The 11499-nt window shown below is 38.1% G+C and overlaps 1 long non-coding RNA gene across 2 annotated transcripts in view; it reads left to right on the forward strand.

Moving 5' to 3' along the window:
• Positions 1 to 11116, forward strand: part of LOC121314703 — a 136768-nt gene extending 125652 nt beyond the window's left edge. Inside the window, exon 5 of one of the 2 annotated variants that reach the window (XR_005950130.1) lies at positions 10870 to 11116. This is a non-coding gene — a long non-coding RNA (uncharacterized LOC121314703). The remainder of the gene's footprint in view (positions 1 to 10869) is intronic. The other variant, XR_005950131.1, reaches the window with a different exon arrangement.
• The last annotated feature ends 383 nt before the right edge of the window (positions 11117 to 11499 follow it).

The following is an 11499-nucleotide window of genomic DNA, read 5'->3' on the forward strand; positions in this document are numbered from 1 at the left end:
AAATCAGTAGAATCTAAAAAAAAAAAAACCTAATAAAATAAGCCCAATGGGAATTTGGTCTTTTTTAAAAGCATTTATATTATATTTTTATCTTGGTAAATGTGGGGTATGTGTATTTGTACTACACCCCGAGATGTACCTTATCACGCAAAATTAATTTTTTTTTTTTTCTTTTTTTTAAAAATTAGATTATATTCAAAAAACAAAACCAGTAATAATAAAAATAGCGGCCTTACTCATTCTGGTCGCGTTGGAAAAGATTTTTTCAGCTGTCATTGTGTTTGTGTTCTTCTACGAACTTACCTTGTAAGCAAGAAACAGGACTGTGTTGCTGGTCGTGAATACTGCATGCATTCAAAAAACCAGAAAGTATAATTTTGTTGCTTATTTTGATATAAATAAGTGAAGGGGCATTTTGTTTTTTTTTATTATTGCCACTACCTAACCGGCCTGCAACGTGATATTTTTTATATTGGTGCACGTGTTCAGTACACGTGAGTACACGTGTGTTCGTGTGTGTGGGCCCACTGCAGTGCAAGAGGTTAAATTATTTTGTATAGCAACGCATATTTGAGTAAATATATTATTTGTAATATTGATTGTATGTCATTTATTTTAATACCTAGCCTTTAGTGTGTGTGTTATTGAAAATACCTTATTGCACATTTATTTGAGTAAACTGTTTAGTTTTTTCTGGTGTGTGTTGTGTGCGTGGATACTGGGGTTAGTATTTGATAATTCCTGTTAAAGGGTGCACATGTATTTAGATGTCTCTTACATAGGTGGAGGCACCGCATTAAAGAAACAGTACACAAATATTTCTAACAGACAAATTAGAATTTAAATAAGTATTGGGAACCCAGGCCTCCTCACTTACAGTGAGTTAGGGGTTGTGTACTCCAGACACTAACAGGAGTGGGAGGGGCGTATATATATACACACACATAAAAGGTTTAAATTACAAAACAAAATTATTTATTTAATGACGTGTAACCCAGAGTTATGTGGGTGATAAATAATAGTAACTGAGGCAAGGTCAAGTTGTAGAAATAAACAGTTCATTTATTAAATGCAATTATATGCCAAAAGTCCCAATTTATTCAGTATGATAATAGCAGTGTTGGGCAGGATGCCTTGCATTAAACTGGTGACAATGCTGTGCAGCAATTACGCGAGTAATAATACAAGAAAATTAAATGTGCAATAAATAAGTTAAAATAACACACAAATGTGATACAAAGAAATAAAATGGACCAAACAAGTGGCAAAAATAGTGCTTCCTTGTCTCTAGATAAAATCTAAAAGAAACCGGACAGATCCTCAAATCGCAGAAACAAAAAGCACTTTCCTAAGTTTGTCTCAGCTACAGTTCATTACAGCAACACAAAGCATTGTTGCAGCAGCCACTTCCATGCTATCGCCTGCCCCACACGATTCAATAATGAGGCTAATTGCAACTTGATTATCAAGCATTGCCTTAAGGCAATGTTTCCCAACCCTGTTCCTGGCGGCACACCGGTTTGCGTTCCAACACAGTGCTCAATTGCTTTATTGAACCGTACCGTCAAAGGAAGAGCTTGAAAATAATGGGCAAATACCTAGTTAATCACTATTAGTTCAATTAAGGGTTCAGTTAAGCAATTGAGTGCTGCATTGGAACGAAAACCAGCAGACACTGTGTGCCACCAGGAACAGGGCTGGGAAACACTGCCCTAGAGACTAAAGTGTCAAAGTATCGAGTGTACTTCGCTCGCTATATACAGTGCCAAGAAAGTTTGTGAACCCCAGTGATAATTATGGAAATTCCATAGTTTTACCGTGATAGCCTACTTGAATCAAAACCAGTATTTTCTTAAATATCCAATTGGGTTTATATTAACCATTTCCATGTCTTTTGAAACTGATATATGAATTAGACAATTAATGAGTAATTAAGATTCAGGGTATGTGAACAAGTAAGGGAACCCCTGGTTTTATCAGCTCAATTAAGGGGATAATTAGAATTGGGTGTTTTTATATAATTAACTAGATCTTCAGCGGTGAGCTTGGGAGGCCCCACCCTATATAAAGATAAAAACTTTGAGTTTGGTCTTCACCATACAGATGTGTGGAAAAACATCATGCCACGATAAAAATAAATCTGAGCACCTGAGAAAAACAGATATTGATGTTCATCAGTCTAGAAAGGGTTACAAAACCATTTCTAAGGATTTGGGGCTCCACCAATCCACTGTCAGACAAATGGAAAAAGACAACAGTCACTCTATCCAGGAGTTGTCATCCTACCAAAATCTCTCCAAGAAAAAAAAATGGAAAATCATCAAGGAAGTCACAAAGAACCCCAGAGTAACATCCAAGGATCTGCAGGCAACTCTCCTTAATGTTAGTGTTCTTGACTCAACTATCAGAAAAAGACTGAACAAGAACATGGAAGGATAGCCAAGAGGAAACCACTGCTCTCTAAAAAGAACATTGCTGCCCGTCTGAAGTTCGCCAAAGAGCACATAGATGATCCGCTAGACTTCTGGAACAATGTTCTCTGGACAGACGAGTCAAAGGTAGAACTTTTTGGCCTCAATAAGAAACGTTGTGTTTGGCGAAAACCAAACAATGTGTCCCAACCACCAAACGTGGTGGGAGTGTGATGGTTTGGGGCTGCTTGCTGCCTCAAGACCTGGACGGCTTGCCATCGTCGACACAACAATGAATTCTGCATTGTATCAGAAGATTCTAGAGGAGAATGTCAGGCCATCCGTCCATGAGCTGAAGCTGAACCAAAAGTGGGTCATGCAGCAAAATAATGATCCTAAACATACAAGCAGATCTACAAAAGAAATTCTGCGTTTTAGAATGACCTAGTCAAAGTCAGGTCTTAAACCCTGTTGAAATGTTGTGGCAGGACCTGACGTGAGCTGAACATGCAAGGAAGCCCTCAAATGTTAGAGTTAAAGCAGTTTTGTAAGGAGGAATGGGCCGTAATTCCTCAAAACCAATGTGAGAGACTGACCAACAGTTACAGGAAATGCTTAGTTGAAGTCATTGCTGCTCAAGGGGGTGCCACCAGTTACTGAATCTAAAGGTTCACATACTTTTTCACACATGGATAAGAACATAGTTTACAAATGAGAGGAAGCCATTTGGCCTATCTTGCTCATTTGACTGTTAGTAGCTTATTGATCCCAGAATCTCATCAAGCAGCTTCTTGAAGGATCCCAGGGTGTCAGCTTCAACAACATTAGTGGGGAGTTGGTTCCAGACCTTCACAATTCACTATGTAAAAAAGTGCCTTCTATTTTCTGTTCTGAATGCCCCTTTGTCTAATCTCCATTTGTGACCCCTGGTCCTTGAATTAGATCGCCGTGTAGTCGTCTTTGTTCAAGACTGAATAGATTCAATTATTTTAGCCTGTCTGCATATGACATGCCTTATAAGCCCGGAATAATTCTGGTCCTCCTTCTTTGCACTCTTTCTAGAGCAGCAATATCCTGTAATGAGGTGACCAGAACTGAACACAGTATTCAGGATGAGGTCTTACTAGTGCATTGTACAGTTTTAACATTGCTTCCCTTGATTTAAATTCAACACTTTTCACAGTGTATCCGAGCATCTTGTTTGCCTTTTTTTATAGCTTCCCCACATTGTCTAGATGAAGACATTTCTGAGTCAACAAAAACTCCTAGGTCTTCTGCAATTTCAGTATCTCCCATATGATATTTATAATGCAGATTTTTGTTTCCTGGATGCAGTACCTTACACTTTATTACATGTCATTTGCCATGTGTCTACCCAGTTTTGAATGCTACTAAATCATTTTTAATGCCCTTTGCTACTGCAACAGTGTTTGCCACTCCTCCTACTTTTGTGTCTTCTGCAAATTTAACAAGTTTGCTATCTATACCAGAATCTAAGTCATTAATGTAGATTAGGAATAGCAGAGGACCTAATATTGATCCCTGTGGTATTCCACTGGTTACCTCGCTCCGTTTTGAAGTTTCTCCTCTAATCACTACTTTGTTTTCTACATGTTAACCACTCCCTAATCCATATACATGTGTGTGGCAGAGCAAAGCTCTGCCCTTTTTAAATTGGCAGGGATGGGGTTAATTTCCCCTACCTGCCTGGGTTTATTATGTTCAGGTGGCTGGGGTTGATTAGGTTAATTAACGATCAATCAGCGCCCAGCAACCTGACATAAAAGGAGGCCTCTGCTTCTCATTTGGGAGGAGGGAGCTGAGGAAGCAGGTTGGTTTTGTTTGGTGTCTAATTTTTTCTAAATCCAGTGAAGGCATTGCCCAGCCTGGAAATCTTTATTTTTGTAAGTTTTGCTATTTTTGTTTGGTTATTTGTGTTTAAACGTCATTATTTTTGCCCTTGTGCCTTTTTATTTTGTGTTTATTTATAATAAAAGTATATATTTTTTGAACTGCAGTCTGTCTCTGGGCCTCTAGCCTCTAATCTCCCTTTCCTAAAACCATGTTGATTGTCTCCCAGGATACTGTTACCATATAGGTAATTTTCCATTTTGGATCTTATTATAGTTTCCATAAGTTTGCATATAATAGAAGTCAGGCTTACTGTGGCGAGAGATTGTTACATGATCTTGGTTAGCAGTTTGTAAATAACTTATTTCATTTCTTTGAGTATTATTGGGAGGATCTCATTTGTTTTGTTTATTTTAAGAGTTCTTAGTCCCTTTAACACTTTTTCTTCAGTTATGCTAAAGTTATTTAAAACTTGATAGGAACAGGTTGACATGTGGGGCATGTTGTCAGTATCTTCCTTTGTAAAAACTTGTGAAAAGCAATCATTTCATATATTTGCTATTTTTTTCATCTATGATTTTGCCATTTGTATCTCTGAGACATTTAACCTCCTCTTTGAATGTTCTCTTGCTGTTGTAATATTGGAAAAACATTTTGGAATTGGTTTTAGCCCCCTTAGCAATGTTCATTTCTATATCTCTCTTGGCCTTTCTAACTTTCCTTTTGACTTGCATTTGCAATTCTGTACTCTTGCTGTGTACTTTTCTTTTTGATCCCTTTTTAAACGCTCTGTATAGTGTCTTTTCGCTGAAATATTTTTTTAATTGATCTATTAAACCATTTTGGCAATTTAGTTTTAGATTTATTTGTCTACTTTTGGGATGTAATTGTTTTGCGCCTCTAGTACTACATTTTATAAAAAAAACAGCCATCCTTTTTCTGTGGATGTTTTCTCTATTTTACTCCAATCTGCTTCTGTTAGTGTCTGTTTCATACCTTCATAGTTTGCCTTTCTAAAATTGTAAACCCGAGCTTTAGTCATTACTTTTTCGGTTTTATAAATCACTTCAAATGCGAACATGTTGTGGTCTGAGTTTGCCAGTGGTTCTCTGACCTCTGTTTTAGTTATTCTGTCTTCGTTATTTGAAAAGACTAAATCAAGGCATGCCTCCCCTCTACTCGGTGCCTTGACAAATTGCGTTAGGAAGCAGTCCTTTGTCATTTCCACCATTTGTTTCATCCGTCGTGCTCCCCACCGGGTTTCCCATTTTATATATTGAATGTTGAATCATTTGTGGGTAAATGTTGAAAAAGTTTGTTTAATCAGGTTATCTTTATCTATTATTAGGACTTTAGGACTTTGATTAAGATCTAATAACATTTTAGGTTTGAAATATGTGAAAATCCTAAGGGGTTCACAAACTTTCTCTGCACGGTACTTTTCATCCAAAAGCCAATTTTCAACTGTGTAGAAAGAAAAGTGAACACAAATCAGTACACTTTTTTTTAAAATGTTTGCTGCAGAGCGCTTTTTTTTTTTTTTTTTTTCTACACAGCTGAAGGGCTTTCCTTGTGTATGTATAGGACTTCAAATTAGTCTGTCACTTCTACACAGCTCCAAATCTTTTGTCAACAGTGAGGTATTTTGGTTTTCCTCAATCAACTTTAAAGCTTTTTCATCTCCCTTTTTCATTCTTTTAATTTTTGTTCTGTTTGCTAGATCTGTCAATTTCTTTCTTGTTTTGGCTACTGTTCTTTGGCCCTCCCCAACAGTGTTTACTGCATCATTGCTCATCTTTTTTTTTTTTTTTTTTTTTTTTTTTTTTTTTTGTTAAAACTTTTCAGAAAACTTGCCAAATAAGACATTTATGTCTACCAGCCATTTCGATAATTTTATGCTTTTTTTCTTTAAAAAAAAAAAAAATAGCTTTCCTTTGCAACCCTGCTATTGTGTTTTTACTTAATCGGTCACTGTGCCTTAAAATTGATTATCAATTTAGTGATTTCACTCATTGTAGATTGCAGAATAAGCGCAAGCAAAGGCACTTGGAAGTGCTTTATGAAATGCACTCAGTGCCAACCTCTGCGTCCTCGCAACCCCATCACAGTCACAGGACTTTTGAAACGGGATCGTGGTTTGCTGGCTTAATTATTTTGGTGTAGAAGTTCATCTGTAAGCACTACCTGTCCATATGACATACATTAAAAATAGGGTATGAAATGGTAATGTTTATAAAATGTTTTTTTTCCCAAATTGATTTATAATTACAAAACCTGTCAAAGTCTTCAGCTGCAGTCAATCATGATAATGTATGCATATTTTCATTAACTGACCAATAAGTTGCCACCGGTTCCATCAAAGCATTACAAAAGACAATATTCCTCTGTCCAGGAGAGCAACCACCAAGAAAAGGTGTTAAAACCAAGCCTCACCCAGGACAACTGGAGGCTGCTAGAGACTGGAAAATGTTGGTCAACTGCTTATTTGAGTGCCACCACTAACCTTCGACCAGACATTGTTTTGTGGTCTGGATCAGCACGCCTTGTTCATATGGTAGAGTTTACAGTGCCGTGGGAGGATGCTGTGGATGAGGTGTATGAGAGGAAGAAACTTCGGTATGCTCAATTAGCTGCTGAAGCGGAACAGCGAGGATGGAGAGTCCGGGTTTATGCAGTGGAGGTGGATTGTCGGGGATTTGTGGCACACTCTACAGCCCGGTTTCTCAGATGTTGGGTTCAGTGGCCAAGAGTTGCATCGCACAGTGAAGAACTTATCTGAAGCAGCAGAAAGGAGCAGCAACTGGCTGTGGTTGAGACTGAAAGATTCTGTCTGGGGATCTCAAGCACAATAGGAAGAAAGCAATGCTGATGTACAGGTAAGTAAGCTGGGCTGAGTTGAGTGGGAGATGGAGGGGGGTGATACTGGGATGCCAGAATCACTTCTTTTGAGGTGTCGTGGGCTAGTTGACGAAACACTGAGGATGGAAGGTGCCCACTTGAAGACCCTAGAGATGTACCCTACTTAGTTCAATCCAGACGGTTGTCATGCTGATGTGCTGGGGAGATCGCACTGTGGTTGATCCCCGGAGCCAGCATCGCAGCCGTTGTGTGTGCTGATGCGCTGGAGAGGCAAAATAAACTGATCCCTGGAGCCAGCATTACACTTCAGCCATCAACACCAGACAGAAGTATATCTACATCATCAGATGGAAAGCAATGCAAATGGATGGAGATGCGATGTATCACATTAGTTTACTGTAAAGCTACATCTTAGTTGGTGCTTATCTTTGCGAGAGCTGAGTTCAAATCAGCATGAAGTTTTAACATCTACTCTCATGTAATGGAAATCATTTTATTTATGGTGTGACAGGTTACGCCCACCCCTATGTTTTTTATTATGATTTCACCCTTTTTGGTCCTATATTGGACCAGGTCCAACATTGCAATTTTCCCTTTCTAGTCCAGTGTGAGACCCTGTCTGACATCATGAAAAAGACGTAAAGCACAGGTCTCTAGTAGTTTTTTCCCCAGAAAAATCCGAGAAAACCTTTAACTGGCTGAGTGAGATTTGTTGAAGAATTTTATTAGTCAGTAAATAAGTTATTATGAAGACTTTATTGGCATTACAGAGGCTAATTCACAAGCCTATTATTATTAATTTCTTAGCAGACACCCTTACCTAGGGCGATTTAATATTGCATACCAAATAAAATATATATCAAGAATTACAGTACAATTAAGACCAAGATAGAAAATACAACGACTTCAGTCCTAATAAGAGCAAATACAAAACAGTACGATTTGATGCAGGGGCAATCCAAGAGCAGATAACAATGTTAGATACAAGTGCAAGTGAAATACAAAATACTACAGATTGGATTAAGTGCAGGATTAAATACAGTAAAATAGGAAGCAGATTTGCAAGTTAAAGTGCATTAAAGGCAGAGTGGAGAGATGGAGAGAAGTTGAAGGAGAGGAAGGAATCTGGCAGAGTGGGTGGGGTTGGAGAGATGGATATTAAAATCACCTAACTGGACAGTTGGGGTAGACAGAGGGTAGGGAGGAGAGGAGATAGTCAAGTTAATCAAGAAAGTGAGCGAGAGGTCCAGGGGGTATAGTACAATTAGCAGGAGTTGACAGGGAGAGGTTAGTTGGACAGCGTGAAAATCAAAGGTGTTAACAGAGACTGAGGAAAGGTCACAGGGGACAGAAAAGAGTGAAGAGGGAAGAGAAGAGGTCCGGTCCTACCTCCCTGTCCACTGAGACACAGAGTATGGAATAGGACATAGAGAGAGGACAAAGCAGCAGGAGTTAGTGTTATCAGGAGAGAGCCAGTTTTCAGTGAGCGCAAGGAAATCGAAAGAGAGGTGGGAGGTAAAGGCAGAGGTAAAATCAGCTTTAATAGCAGAAGTGACAGTTCCAGAGGGCACCAGAGAGAGTGCAGGAGGGGAGAGTGGGAAATAACAGGAATGTGAGAGAGAGCCATAGAAGAACAGGTGAGACAGAGAGGTACAGTAATAGTAGTAGTTGGTGTCTTCCAGAGCGCTGCTAGTTTCAGATTTTCTCCAATAACCTCTCCTCAAACTCTTACTTTGCAAGGGAACTGGGTAACAGCTGCTAAAGTGCCCTAAGACAATTGCAAATCAAGCCATATTCAATTTAAACACACTCACCTGGTACTAAGAACAACAGTGAGTGGATCACCCAATTAAAACACCACCTTAATAATCTTACTTTAAATATAGCTAATGTCAAGAGTTGGAGTGAGGCCTCTAGTAGTCAATGGGAGAGATTTGGAAAAGCAAAAGGTCACAGCTCAGACTGCCCTTGGACTTGTGGCCCTTAGACTGTCTGGCAAGTAGAACAGCTGGTGTTTTAAGATACTGATTGCCAATTTCATGTCACTCCACTCAGGAGACCTGGGTTCAATAAAGCCTACAGTACATCACAATTGAAATTCACACTTAGCCTACTACAGAATTCAGCACAATTGGAAGATTGAGTTCCTGAAGGTTATAGAAGGGGGTGTTTAGGTCAGGTCTGATGTGTGCTCACAGAGATAGAAAAGAACAGAGAGCTGTGAAAACTGGGGGGGGATCAAGTTTCAGGTTCTGTTCAAAACAAGTGTGAAGCATAGTTCTTTATCATAATTACCAGAGCTTTAGACACAGTCCCTGATACCCATGTTTTGTGTTAAATGGCTTGTCAAATAAGAACATTCTAAAATGTTATTTAATATATATAGTAACAATAATAGTGGTTCACAACTGCAAGGATGAACTCACTGACAAAGCTACACTGATCTCCGTATATACTGTACACTTTATATTTACATATTATACTATAATATTACATATTATATATATAAATTAGAGTGTGTATGAAAACATACATGGAGTTGTTAACATAATGGAGAAAATAATTGTTTCTGATTGCCTGTAAAGTGGTCAATAGCTACTGCTGTTCTACAGTAACTAAACAGTAAGATTATTGGTTACACACCAGTATGTCTTCCCTTACAAAGAAAACAGAAAACACTTAGTGCAAGTTTATTAAAATCACTACAGTCGGAAGAACAAAGACTGTTGTAAAACTCTAGGAAACTAGGTCTACTAGACAAATATTTTGGTAGAAGTCTTTATCAGTATGTTATTGTTACAACCTATAAAGAGAGTGATATGGTACTTTTACTTTGGATTCACTGTTTAAAGTTATGGATAAATAAGTTATATTAAATGCCCCAATTTAGCTGAGTTCACTCTATTCATGTACCAGTGTTGTATCATCTTCTAATGCTCAGTGACATCTGGATGAATTTTATAGTATTGTATTCAAGAAACAGAGTTTAAAACGTCTGATAAGTGTAAGTACATGAGTACCAGGATGTTCCATGGAATTCTACAATTGTATATTGGCCTTTTAAAGAAAGGTGCAGTTTACAAGTAAAAGGATGAAAGCAAAATGGTTCACACTTTACAAAACAAGTAAATTGGGGCCAAGATGCATTTATGATTATTATAATAGTTTATTACATTAAGGACAACACAGTTTCTGTAATAAACTCACCCATTTTGTTGTTTTGTTTTTTTTTAATTAATTTTTTATTTGTTTTAGACTGAGCAAAATTTTAATTTCATACTGGTGCACTTTAGTTATCAAAACATCCCATATTATAAGTCTACTGCATACCAATGACATTTAAGCTTGCACTACTCTGTACTTACAAGCAAAACAAACAAAAAAATAAAATTACCTTGATTTTCACCCACTTGAATAAGACAAGATAAAAAGGAGTGAAACTACTGGTGCTATTTTAATCAAATTTAGGAGGCAAAGTTTCCTCTGGAATGCAATTTTATACATTAGGAAAAGGCTTAATGTAAGGAACAGAGTGTATTTCATGAAACATACTGTGTTTGAACTTTAGAGGAAGTGTGATCGCTATCCCACCCTAGAAAGAAAGCCTGCACCTGTGAGGGGAAAGAAGACATTGACCCTGATGACATTTTAGGATGAAACACAAACAAGACATAAAAGAATAACTTTAGACAACCTAAACGAAAGTGCAGTGGAGAGGAAAAAACACCTTTCTTTTTTCTTTCTTTAGGTGGAAACCTCTGGTGATCCCAGCAGAGAGGGCGTTGGATATGCACCACAGCCGGGGCACAACTCCGCCGCGGGGTTTTCTCAAAAAAGTCTCCCAGCCGTCATCCCAGACCTCCTTTTCCCGCTCTCCCTTATCTCCTCTCTCCACTCTTTTCCCCATTTTCAAAAATAATAAAAAAAAAAAAAAAATCAAATTAAAAAAATGTTCCCGCAATATCACTGGTCTCACTCTCTGAGGCAATGATATCCCATAATTGACGCCATATGTGGTAAAGATGGCGTGGGTGGTGACGTCAGCGTCCTGGGATACGTGGTTGAAACTTGTTAAATAGTAAATAAAAGACTTTATAAAACAAAACAAAAGGTTCACAAAACTAATTAAAAAAAGATCAAACAAGTACCTTTGTAACAACTTCACACAAATAGTAGCAACCATCTGTGTGGCGCTCTGTCTCAGTGAGTCTCTCTCCTTCTCCAACCACACCCTTAATGAGCCCAGAGTGGGTCCTTATACTACCCATCAATAAATCAATTACCTCATTAAGGCTCCAGCCACATTCTTCCCAAAGTTTTTGTGGATGGGGAATTAACCCCATCCTTGCCACAATACATAATAATAAATAATAATACA

The sequence above is a fragment of the Polyodon spathula genome, chromosome 4, assembly GCF_017654505.1.
Source record: "Polyodon spathula isolate WHYD16114869_AA chromosome 4, ASM1765450v1, whole genome shotgun sequence".
NCBI classification, from domain to species: domain Eukaryota; kingdom Metazoa; phylum Chordata; class Actinopteri; order Acipenseriformes; family Polyodontidae; genus Polyodon; species Polyodon spathula.